At 44.2% G+C, this 13,392-nt stretch overlaps 1 long non-coding RNA gene across 1 annotated transcript; it reads left to right on the top strand.

Annotated features, from left to right (window-relative positions):
• Nucleotides 1-487: 487 nt before the first annotated feature.
• On the top strand, nucleotides 488-12,158 carry LOC116449620. The gene is made up of 2 exons (XR_004242467.1): nucleotides 488-873; nucleotides 9,542-12,158. It is a non-coding gene; the product is annotated as an uncharacterized LOC116449620 (long non-coding RNA).
• Nucleotides 12,159-13,392: the final 1,234 nt, after the last annotated feature.

Raw genomic sequence — 13,392 nt, 5'->3', positions numbered from 1 at the left:
GCCCCTTTTTATTCAAGGAATTCAAGCTTGTGAGGAAGATGGGGGAATGAAGGACAAGGAATGGTACTTTCTTATACACAGATACCTTCACCCTTTTTTTTTTTTTTCTTCTTAGGAAACAAAGATTTCCTCAGTGTGGCTTCATATCTGTGTATGTTCCAACGAGATTCATTCACCTTGAGGAGTTTTTGCACAAAGCAGCGCTGACACTCATTAGCCGAGTGGGTGAGTCAAGGAGTTCTCTCTCCAGGGACACCCTGAGGGAGGACAGGCTCTCTCTAAAGTGAACTTCCCCTCTTTTGGAGGATTTTTGCAAGTGCTAGTTAAACACCTGAAGGCCTGGCTGACTCCTGCATAGAGACTGCACAACAGACACTGCAGCTGAAGCGTTGTTAATTCATCAGCAGGGAAGAATCTAATTGTTTGTTGCTCTGGTGACTGTCACGATGACTATGCAAACACGTCTTCCCCCTCCCTCTCCCCAGGTTCTGTGCCCTTTGATTGTCCCTAAGGTCTTCTCTGATTTAAGTTCAGCTGCTCTTCATTTGCATGAGTCATCTCACTGGATGACAAGGTGAGAGAAAAGGAGTGTGAGGGGACAATCTGTCGGGCAAAAACAGACGCCTGAGCCCTCGGAATGGGGCTTGTGTCTCTACTGCTCACCAAGACCTTTCCTGGGAGATCTACTACAGATGAGATGCTGCCCAGTAATTTCCCTCGACATGTGTCTCAGGCTGCTGCAAGATGCATGAGGGCTCGGTGGGTTTCCCAGATTCTGCTGCAGACTGAGATCTTTTCCCAGTGAGCTCTGCAAACCAGGCGGACCAAGTGATCCCCGTCTTTCCCAAAAGGAGCAAGGAAGCACCAAATGAGGTGAGCAGACACAGAGCACAAGGGTGTTGTTCTCAGCCCAGTGTGTGGATTATGGAAATCCTTTCCATGGGAAATTCTGAATACTTATAGTTTGTGTAGGTTCAGGGAGTAAACAAGCATTTTCACTACACAGGAGTCCACCTGTGTTACTAACTAGGAAGACACTACGTCTCTGGCTCAATCCCACCCTGAATTGTGAAGAGATGGAGGATGGGAGATTCTTTGGATATGTATCACTGTATCCCTGCCCAACTCCTTTATGTACCTCTGCATTCTCCTTGAAGGTTGGGAGCGGTGAACAAGCCCAGTACTACAGAGAAATGCTCAGCATGGTCAGGATTGAGCTCAAAATGGAAAATGCCTCAAGCCTGGGCTAGTTAGCCATGGGAATCTTTTGCTTCATGAAATCTGAGTTTTGAGACTTATGAATGGACAGAAGAGGTATTTGCAAATACCCAGAGCCTTTATGTGATAAATATTACCTCAAATTACTTGGCCAGATTAAAGAAGACATAGACTGATAGCTGATATTACCCCTGAATGTAGCAGGCAGAGCTGTAATCATTAAAATAAATGTCCTCCCAAGATTCTAACTTTATTTATTATTATCATTATCAGTATTATTATAGGATCTAAATGTATCCTGGGCTCCAGGGTACCACAGAGAATGATAACCTTGGCAAAATGGCCATCCATACTCCTGGCTGGAAACAGATAGGTTGGAGAGGAGTTGCAGTGAGCAGAGAGAGCTGGCTGCAAGGAACGCCCTGATGCCAGTCCTAAAATAAGCACTGCTGTCCCCAGGTGGGTGTGAGTCACAAGCTGTACCTGCCAGCATTCCGGGCACAACTCGATGGGAGCTGCAGTGTCCTCCCCTTCAGGAGGGTGTCCTGGTGTCCTCGGATTTCTACCAGTATGTGCAGCCTCTTAGTGCAAGGAAGAAGTAAAGGCTGTGCAGCCTGGAATGCCTTGGTGCACACATGCCTGGGCTAAAAGACCTCTCAAACCCATCTCCAAATTAAGGATTTGCCCTCTTTTCTGGGGTGTCCTCTCCTGGCAGAGTATTAATGCAAAATAAAGGGGAAACGGGTTGTAAGGGGAATCTCACAACTTCCATCCATGTTCTCTGCAACAAAGAGTGAGGCAGGTGTTACAGAAAAAGACGTTTTCCAATTTAGTTATAATAATGTTGTGTCAATCACCAAAATGCTAAGATGTATGTAATGATTTCCATATGAAAAACATATCCTTTATAATGTATACTTGTGTACCTACTTGTTAATATGCATTTCTATTGATCTATATATATAATTATGTTAGTATAAAACCCTTAAACATATGTCTGCAATCTTATTAAAATAATGAAACAGACTTGGGAACTGAGCTAATTCAACCTGAAACCTGTGGAGAGGGAAAGAAGAGTTCCCCCACCAGTCCCTTTAATTGTGTTTGAAAGATCAAAAATTTCCCAAACTACTAAAAGCTAAGTAGAAAAATGTGGCAAAATGGGAAGAATTGTTTTACAGCAGAATATTTGTTCACTCTTTTCCAGTAAGCATTGGCTGATATTAAAGCACATCTGATGGTATCTGAAAAATTCTGCAAAGCTTTCTCCTTAATCCCTGAGCCTCTTCTGGATTGTCTGTCCTCTATAGGGCTCCTGCTTTATTAATAAGACTGTCACAATTACAGAGCTGGCTGCAGATTTCCCCAGGGTCTTTCTGAGCAGATCTCTCCCAGCAAACCCTGGATGTTTCTCTCTCTCCCCGAGGTGCCACTACCTGGCTCTCAGTCTCTCACTCCTACAGTGCATTCTAATTTTGTCACACTTGCCCATTCACAGTTTGTTTTAGCATAGGAGGGAGCCTTTGAATGAGAAGAAAAGAAGGTGGAATGAATAAGAAGTTTTAAATATGTGTCTATCAAGTCTAGACTGTGGCCATTCCCATCAGTTACTTGGATGTGCTGAGCTACCCTTGAGGTGCTGTCCTTGGGTTTGGTCTGTCTTTCTTGGACATCCTTTTACCTCACCCTCACTCTGATGCTCTTTTCAGACAAAAACCACCTCTGGCTGTAGCTGTTGCTGGGTCCAGCATCTGACCAGCTGGTGTAGACATCAAAAGGAATGGCTCCTTCATCAGCTCTCGAGCACCTGCAGAAACTTTCTGGATTCATGGCTTGCTCCCTGGGTGAAATTCCAAACAGTACTCACTGAGCTGATGTAGTGTGTGCATATAACCAATATTATACACACAGACAAGTTACACACATCACAAATCCTCTCCCTGCAGGAATTTCGTGGAGTGAAAAGTTTCAGTGAACTTTGGGAGGAATTTCTATTGAATGCTGAGTTTCTCCAGCAGGTATTTCAAGGAAAGTTGATGGGAGTTTTGCCTTTATAGCCACTGGCCTTTCTTGGAGGTGCCTGTGAGTTTATTACTAATTAAAATGTTGTTCTCCCAGCTTGCAAGAGAGTTAAATATTGAACACCTCTCCCATGCTTTCCAATGCTCCACTTATGGCTTCAGGTCATCAAAGAATTACCTTCATAAAGGACTGTTAATTACACATTTTTCAGGTATTTACGACAGATTTAAAATGATCTCAAGGCTTGATCCAAGATAGCCATAAACACAACGGGCTTTGAATGAATGCCCTTCTGATGAAGGTGCAGCAATTGGCTGCTCCTGTTCTTTGTAACCAGAAGGAGCAATTAGGAATCCTCCTGTGGCACTGTATCTTTCCTTCTGGTTGCCTGCTTGTAGCCATTACCCAGAGAAAAGCAAAGAGGGAAGCAGCTAAATAAGAACCTTCTTTAACTGTATTTTTTTAATCTTGATTCATCTGAGCCTTTATAAATTTCACAAGTGCTTTTTATTAAAATAAGAAGGCTAATGAAAGATGTCTGAGTGGGTCAATTAACCCAAGCCTGAGCAGGTCATTAGAAACAATGGAGGATTGTACAGGCAGTCACACCTGACAAGCATGGACACTGGCCAAACGAATCAGATAAAGAGATCGATCATTTTAAAACAAATATAATTTGCTTGATTTGTTTTCTTCTCCCTCTCTAATAGCAAAATTGCTTTGAAGACAAATAGTGGACCCTGTTCATGATCTTACATTTACAATAGTCATTGTCTTATAATCCTTAGGCTGCGCTGTGTGCTATCAATGTGTGTGCAAATAGCATCAGACAACTACATTAGTCTGGGCTGATATTTTGGTGAAAACTCTGCTCATGTCGAGTACAGTTAGAGGTATCAATTGTGCCTTGCACTTCTGAGGTATTAATTTACTGGCTATGTTCCTCTTCTAATTTAGACCACCACGCTGCCTGCTCTAGGCTGCAAGGTCTTCCCTATGGGTCCTCACACTACCCAGAGACTCAGCAGGATTACAGACTCCTTTCTCTACACCTGTCCTTTTTGATCTCTTTAACCACAGGAGGAAGCCTCTCTGTATTAGAGTTCAGTTTGCAGCTGCCAGCAAATCCCACAGCAATTAAGCCCACTGCAAAGCTTGCTGAGAACCTCTCCAAGTGCCAGATGGGTCCCTTCTACCCACTTCCTGCCCTATTACCATGAAGGCACTCGAACACTAAAAAAGGACTCCCTAATAAAAGTGCTGGCTCTACAGGGGTTTCTCTCCTTGGAGAGAGGAACCTGTGGCAGATGCTAGTCCTGGCATGGAAGGTGCTAGTGGGAGAAGGTGAGGAGGACAACGGGGTTGTGCAGTTTTTCTTGGGCCGTTTTGAAGACAGGTAGGCCCACCTACCCCCCTGTGAGCCTGTGGGCACCCCAGGCCTGTCCAGAGCCCTCCTCAAATCACCCTGGCTTGTATTAGTATGCCCTGGGGCACATTCAGATCTGCTGCCCGCATGCTGCCAGCAAGATGGCTCTGTGAACAGGATGCTGGCAGGAGGCAAAATGCACTCTGCTTTCAGCCTTTGTAAAGGCTGCTCTTTCAGAGAGCAACAGACAGCCCGCAGGAACCCTTGGAGAACAGAGTAGAACAGATACGACAACAGAAAATTTGGGGATGCAAGTCAGAAACAGCAGTTTCTTTTTTTAATTTACCTTTCATGGCTTACCAAGGGAAAGCAAAGAACCTATCAAGGACATACAGCCAGCCTCTCTCTCTCTCTTTCACTGTCAAATTTGTTGCCTCATTTGGGGTTTAAAAACAAATGATTTTTTTATTTTTTTCTAAATGAATTAAGCTATCTGGGGATGGATGATGGATTCAGGAGATACAGGGTAGGTTACGAGCATGCTCTTTTGCTTCCCTGTGGGACACCTGTACTCATGAATCTGCAGACATTGACCCAATTACTAAGCCAGCACCTGGATACAAACTCCCTGTGACCATGTCTCCAACTTGCTGTATTCACTGGATTTTGTTCAGGGACTTTTGCGTTTTAGTGCCTTTTTATGCTAAGCTGGCATATGTAAGTGAACTCCATTTTCTGAGCGATTCGCTTCATCCTTTGAGATGTCCTTGTTTTTCTTTTAGTCATTTGAAGCAGGTCCCCTCCTCTCCCTCCTCCTCCTCCCCACATTTCCCAGGATGACCTGCTAATTTAAATGAAAAGGGATTGCAGCAACATTCTCTTTGTCACTGTAAACTCAGGAAGGCTTTGTCCCTTCACCGAGGACAAAAAATTCAGGACAAAAAGCTTTATTTACTCATCCTGTCCTCCTCTCTCACCACAGGCTTCTCCCTCAGTGCCACGATGTTTTCTCCAGCCTAGGTTTCAATTTCCTTTCTCCTTCTTTCTGTGGAGAGACATCTCCAGTCTCACAGAATTGGTACATTGTGTTTTCAGATACTCAGGCTAAATTTTCCTCCGAGTTAGTGTCCATAGCCTTGCATCAGACTTCTCATTAATTTTCTCTGTGAAATACTCATTGTTTAAGTTTGATGAAACCTTTTCACGTTTGACCCACTTGAGGAAATAAACGTGGCACACAGGGTAACAATCATTTATGGTGGGAGCAAAAGGATTTAGCCCAAGCTTTACAAAGGTATTTATGGTGCTATCTTCTATTTAGGTGGCTACTTTGCTATAGATGTTTACTTCTTAATTAGAAATTCAGAGTGCTAATAGCTTTCTGCCTCTAATCTTAAATGTCTGTCCTAGCCACTAGGTACATTTTCAGAATTACAAGCTTGTGGCATGGGAAAAGGACAATACACTGTCAGAAACTCTTCAGGTTATCAGTAAAACCCAGTTTCTGGGCAAATAGGTAAATTCTGGGTAAAATTTGCATTGGGGGCATCCTCAGGAAGAGGTAACTTTACTCCAAGTAGCTGGGAGTACCCTCTTGGAGCTGCCTAAGTCCTGAATTCCACTGGCTGTACTGTAAGGTAAGGTTTCCAGAGGCCTGAGCCTTCCTGTCTTTTTGAGAAAATCCTGTTGACCTAAACGTGGTCCCAGCAGATTTGATGGAGACCCAGTAGTGGCAGGTGTGCACTAACAAACAGTTATGCTTCTCTGCAGCCTTGAAGGAAAGAGAAAGAAAATACACAAACTGTGGACTCTCTTTCTCTGCATGAGAGATCCCCAGACTAGTAATCACATTAGGAAGGACAAAAATTCCTCTAGGAATTGAAACACTTTCAGTATAGGACACAAGGGCAAAAGGTCTTTATTGGAGAAGAAAATACCTCATGCACTTGGGCTGCAGGTTTTATGTGATGTCTAGAAAAGACGACAGTAAAATTGGCACCTCCTTGCTCAAGAGGTCCCCAGTGAACATTCAAGACATATCTTGTTTGCAAACACAAATGGATTTTTACTCCTGTTTTCCCTGAGGAGATTGCAGAGCTATGGCAGAGTGAGCTGTGTTCTCTTCTGGCTTGTGCATCATCATCAAATCTGTCGGCTAATTTCCATTTGAAGAATCGTTATTGCCAGTGAGGAGGCAAGAGCCAGACTGAATTCTCCTCCAATCAGGGTAGAGTTGGATGAGTTGGCATTTAGAGAGATCATCTTTCTGAGTGGTGAGCAGAGACCCGTGGAAGTGGAAAAATTATTGGATCCATTGGAGGCCACCACTGGAAATCTGCCTTCCTGACTGCTGCTGTGCTTTAATCTTGTAGAGAGGAACAGCTTCATGTTTCTTTTTTTAGTTTGTGTGCTGGTTTGCTTCCATCTTGCCATCCAAAAACATGGAAGCTCTCAAATGACCATTAGTATGTGGCACCTGAGAGTCAATTTATATAATTTCTTCAGCTGTTCTAAAAGAAACAGCAAAACAGGAGAAAAAGAGGACTTTCTCCTTTGGGTCTACCTCTGAATCTCTGGAAGAGGTTTTATTTCCAAGGGCTGCCAGACAGCCTTGCTACCTGAGAAACACCACCAAGGAATTCCTAGGAAATGAGTAGGATAAGAAATCAGAAGCTATTTGCAATGCCTTATCTTCCTGTGAGAACAGATCTCAAATTTGCCTTCAGACCCAAAAGGAAGCAGCATTTTCACCCATACTTACCTGGATGATGATGACAATGATGATGACGATGATTTTTTAAATTTTGTTTCTCAGTCTTGTCTTCCCTTCCCTTCCTGTGCAATACAGGACTTCTCTTCATCTTCCTTGTTCTCTTCCTATTAATTTCTCTTTCTCTCTACTGACCTTACATCCTCCAAAGAGGAAGAGAATCTTGAAGCAAAGGTCAGCTCAACAAAAGCTTTTGAAATACTCTCTTTCAAGGAGAACAACAGAAGTAATTTTTAAGGCCATTATAGAGATAGGATTTTTTACAACCTGGTCTGTTCTATTCCCATTTTCCACTTTTTATTCTTAAGTTTGTAGTGAGGGTAAAGCTGACGCCAAATGATAATGCCTGAGATGGGGAATTGATCTCAGACTGGCCACTCAGAGGAGCCTTTCACGCCTCTCTAAAATGGCTTGGAGCTCAGCTTTTCAGGAGCTTAAAGAGACATTTTGCTACTTGGAGCTCCCCCCTCCGTGCTTTGGGTCATGTTATACCAGCTTCTGAATGTCTGCAGGTCCAATGCCAGTGGCCTGGAGAGGGTTCAGATATTCCCTGGTTGTGCAGGTCCTGCCTGCATGCACTGGACCTGCCGCTCTGCTCTGCATGGAAGATGCACCACACTGGCATCAGCTTCTCGATGGGTGGAGGGCCTGTTTGTGGCTGGCCTCACTCTTCTGTGAAGCTTAGGAACAGCTAAATCATGCCTGAACCCACCCTCTCGGCTGTAGAGAAGACACAGGGCTCTAGACCCTGTGGCAAAATAAGCACCACAGCTGCATGAAAAGACTCCTCTGCAAACATTTCTTCTAAGATCAAGCACAGTTTATTGGTTCAGCATTGGAATCATCCTCTCCCAGGAGGGCTATGCCCTTCCTCAACACTGAAAGGGCAACCCCCTATCATCTAACAGGCCATTTTCATCACTGTGTGCATTTGACAGATCTGGTCGAATTATGAAGCCCTTTCTTTGTGAGAAAGAGTATAACAATCACAGATAATGGGAATTGTGCACACTTAAATCCCTGCTTATGCTAAAGGATTGCCCCGGGAAGGGAAAACGTCTGACCCACTTTCATTACAGTCCTTTAAAAGACGCTGCTGTGCCTCCTGCAGCCAGGAACTTTGCAGTGGCAGTAATGGGCGGTTTGTGCACAGTACGTGTGAGTAAACAGAGTGACATCTCATCTGCTGTGTGTGCGCTCCAGCAAAGCCTCGCTGGGCTCTCGGAGCTTTTGGCCACTGCTGCCGCTGCCGAAAAAAGTCACTGGCATGTGGAGCATCGACCTACCCACCTGGGAACCTGCCCAGATACTGCCAGGCTCTGGATGAAGGAACTGTCAGGTCCTGTGCACTCACTTGTATCCCAGGCACCACATCAGAATGAGCAGCTTTTGAGATTTTATTTAGCAGTAATTCCAGTCTCATCCTGTGAAAGGAGTGGGGTGAAAAAACCCAAAGACCCCCCAGGAATAGCCAATCCCTTGCAAGCATTGAGAGTGCTCTTTAGCAGCAGTCAGAAGAGATGCAACTCTTCTGACTGTGCTCAGGTTGAGCTGATTGCCACTGGTTCTGAACCTAGTCCTTGTATTTTGGTTATTTCTAGTAGTTGCAAGGAGGTAGCCAAGTCCGTATGGAGGCTATTTAGCAGCACGAAGAGAGGAAATACCACAGTGCTCATGGAAAATGGGCCAATTCCATGATATTTTGTCTCTGAGCAGAGCAAGATGGCTCACAGGAAGGTGTTAGTCAATTAAAGATAACCTAATTAAAAACATAACATAAAATCCAACCCAGCATTTGCTCTTGCCTGCTCTTCCCCCAGAGAAAGGAGGCACTGAAAGAGGCAAGGATGCTTTTCCTGCTGTCTCTGTGGATAGAGGCAGAGGGGACATTTGAATGAGTATTTCCTCAGTCCCCATCACTACCAGAGTCCTTTGTGTTCATTTTTGAGTATGAAAAGCCCAGGTTAAAAAGAAATCTCCTCCTCTGCAACCTGTTTGCAACTGGTAATATCCCCAGATTCCCTCTGCTCCTCACTGAGGCTTTTAGTACCTCTTGTTACCAGATGGCAGCAGGCTGGCATTTGTCTAGTTAAAATGGATGCTGGAAGCAGCATCGAAAAACACATTGTTTGATACTGTCATTATTTGCATTTCTGGCTTGGCAGGTACCCAGTTGGACCAATCTGACACAGGCACCTTGCACTGAGGTACCCACATGGAGGGATCAGTCTTTAGATATGAGATGAAGAAGAGGAGAAGGCTGATTTTCCAAGAACCCCTCTAGATCATGGAAAAACATGCTCTGCTTCCCTCTTTCAGGCTGACCTGTTTCCCCAAGACCCCTGGAATGGGAGGGTATCCACCAAAGGGAACACGTGGTGGTGGTGCTGGGGAGGGGATGCTCTCTGCATGCCTGGGTTGGAGCTTGTGAGGCTGTCGGGTGTCAGGGCACTGATACTGTGAGGTGTCAGTGAGCAGGAGATCACCCTGAATGCAGGGGGTAGATGCAAAGCTAAAGCTGGGGTGGTGGTGGGGAATAAATGATAATTTAATATTTGAGAGGTAAGTGTTGGTAATTAGTCTGCAACACTTTGATCATTAATGCATGCAATCAAATTATCATCAAGAATGCTTTCCCACCAGCCACCCCTCCCTTTCCCCCGCTTCTCTCTCTTTATTTTAAGGGCTGGCACACGGCAAAAGTTGACAGCACCAGCCCCATCGTGCAGCCAGGACGCTTTCAAAGGAAGCTGCTGCTCCCTAGTGTTTGCAGGATTCAGAGCTGGAGCCAAAAACTCAGGCAAGAAAGACCAAATTCCCAAAGAAAGGCTGGGCAATAAACTAATGGGCCCAGGCAGTTTTCTATCCTGAGCACCAATTCTTTGTTATCTGCTTGACTGTTGATTCCAATCCCCATGGATACAGCTCAGGTTTTCCTGCTTTGAGTTCTTAAGTGAAATTAAAAGCATGCAGTTCATTACTCAGTGCTCTCCTCTCTTCCTCTGATCTTCTGGCTCCCATCCAGGCACTGCTGGCCAATTACACCACCGGGAATAGCCTGCCTTTTTTTCCCTTCACATTTCTACATACTCTGCATCTTCAGGAAAAGGAGGAAGAGATCACACCGGGCACTCTGTGAACTCTACCTTTCAACAATGCTGTGAATACGAATGGATCAGTGTTCCTGCTCTGCAGCCACGGCTGGAGATTAATACCAGCTTTTTGTGAATCCTGCATGGATATCTACCCATCTGCGTGCACTGTATGCATGTGTGAACATGTGTGTGCCCGTGTGGCAGCTCTGCAGGGGCTCAGAGTTTGGCAGAAATGGTTGGAGGATATTTTTCTTGGGTAAATTCCAGTTCAGAAAAATTACCTTTTTCCTCTTTTTTTGTGGAAGTTCACCAGCTTTGGTACTGGGAATTTGTAAGACAGGGAAAGAGGAAGAGTTGGTAAGAGGTGGTAAGGCTTTCGAAGGGAAATGCATTTCTAGTCCAATATTGGGTTTTTTAGCTAAACCAGAAAGTGCCAATGCCCAGTAAATTGAGCAGTGGCTGATACCCCAAACCTCTTCTTGGGTTGCCATGGAAAAGAGTGAGAAGCAAGAGTTCAGTAGCACAATGTACTTTCCCAAAGTCAGAGAAAATCCTCCTCTGGACTGTGCCACCTGAAACATCCCAGGTCAACCTGAATCTTGCCAGCACTGTTGGTGATCCGATCTCCTTTGACAGCCACATCCTAAAGGAAAGGCAAATGAATGCATTAAGATCTCCCTGGATATTTTATCCAGCCATCTATCAGGATCCCCTGAATAGTATTTTGTCTGCAGAGTTTAACATCAAAGACATGGAAAGTCAATGGGTTGACTTCCTTTATATTCCCAGAATTAGAGGTCAAATCATGCTTGATAACAATATAAATCTATACACACGTTCTTGATAGGCATAATAATAATTGGTAGGTGACAGGAAATGCTGGTGAAGGGTGCACTGAAATTCAGGCCACTTATCTAGGCTTTCAGCACGGCCTGAAGCAGGACCTACATTTAAGATTTTTGGCAAGCCCAAAATACTTCTTTTCATTACATAATTGGCCTGTAACTCTAATGATGATAGTGGAGCTGCTCCAGATTTATACTAATGTAACTGACAGCAGATTTTTGGCTCTGAGTCTGTAAGAAAAAGCTTGCCATAAATTCAGTATTCAGACTATCCTTTGTAGTTTCTCCCTTTTCTCAGGGAGGAAGCAAGCGATTCTCACTTTTCAGATTCAGTTCCTTTCTGTAATATTTTCTTATGGTTACTGGGGGTTAGGTGTCATTCAGCTGACCTATTTAAGGTAGGTGAGCTTGATTGGAGACCACGTTCACCCCCTGTATAACAATGGAGATGTTCCATGTGCACTGTTCCCAGAATAGCTCCCCCCAATAATTACTACTCTCAGCTTGTTTTATGGGCTACGCTACAGAGGCTAAAATTGACTCAAGTTTGAAGAATGTCTATTTAAGTATCTTTTAAATTGTGAATGTTTAAAAGAGGGGATTTTTGAGCGCAAGCCTGGGGATTTTTTATTTTAACATTACATTTAATGGTGTCTTTGGCATTTAATGTGAGGGGGTGTACGTGGTATATCTGTGTGTGTATGTTTATATCTAGAGAGAGATAACTCATGTGGAATGAAAATCCATTTAGCAGAAAAATGAGATCTCTTGAGTGTTTGTATTTTCTGCTGCAACTAGAAAACACTAGTACCATAAAAAAATAAAACACAGAATGATCTAAACCAATAAGATATGATTTTATGCCAAGATGTGAGAATGGATCTATATCTTTATCAGGTTTCTCTCACTCGAGAGATTAAAATCACATGGAAGCTTGTTAGAAATTCACTCTATACAGTATATCTTTCAGAAATACATTGTAATGATGTCTGACAGCTTCAAAAATGAATTACAGACTCGGGGGTTACTTCTACCTCCTCCCATGTACAAATCCCACAACTCAGCCAGGTCCACCCACACGTGTGCACAGACATGCTCAGAGGCATTCCAACAGGGTGCCTCCAGGCCTCTGGGCAAATGCAAGATGCAGGATCAGGGTCACTCAAGCTTTTCCCTGATTCAGAGCAGATTGCTGGGAGCCTTTGGTAGCTCAGCCTTGCATCGGGCCGTTTCTATTGAATCATAGGTCAGTTTGGGTTGGAAGGAACCCTAAAGATTATCCAGTTCCAACCCCCTGCCCAGGGCAGGGGCACCTTACTCTAGACCAGGTTGCTCAGAGCTCCATCCAACCTGGCCTGGTTTTCCACCTTTTAAACTTAGGCTTGAAAATGCAATGAAGTGATTGTTGATGGGGAGCCCCACAGAGGGGCCGGGGTTCTGTGCAGACCTGTCCTTGTCCAGGTGGTGTGTGCTGCTGGCTCCTTGCCCCATGGACAAATGCACATTAGCTAAGCCTCCTCTGGATGCCTGCGTTCAGCAGGGAGGAAAAGCCCGAGAGTACCTTTAGTACATTTATTCCTCTTGCACTCAACGCCAGGAAAGCTACCACCTCTGTCTCTTGATTTTCCTTCTCCTTTTTTTCACTCTCACTTACGTGTCTTGGGTGGATGCCTTTGCTATTATAAAGTCTATTGAAACATAAACATATACTTTTAAAATAGCATTTCACTCTGACGATACTCCTGGAGAGAGCTGAGAATATTATGGTGGAGATAATGTACTCCAGACAATAAGAGAAGACAGGAACGGGAAGCTTATCTGCTAGAACCCCTATTGCCTATTTAAACAATAATCCCCTTCAAAATGATGTTTTTCTGTGTACGCTCAAAATGCATGATATTCAGCCTGTTCATGTGGCTTTTAATAGCCTGGATAATTTTCCATACAATTAATTCCTTGAATATATTCTGTTTTGCTTCTGCAATTTTTAGCATGCGTTGTTCCTCTACGAGTGCAGGATAACCCCTCTTGGAGCAACACTCCAGATCCAGGCACCCACCACCGTGGAGGAGCTCA

The sequence above is a fragment of the Corvus moneduloides genome, chromosome 11 (genome assembly GCF_009650955.1).
Source record: "Corvus moneduloides isolate bCorMon1 chromosome 11, bCorMon1.pri, whole genome shotgun sequence".
Lineage (NCBI taxonomy): Eukaryota > Metazoa > Chordata > Aves > Passeriformes > Corvidae > Corvus > Corvus moneduloides.
The sequence above is the reverse complement of the archived record's forward strand: the minus strand, read 5'-3'. Positions and strand labels throughout refer to the sequence as shown.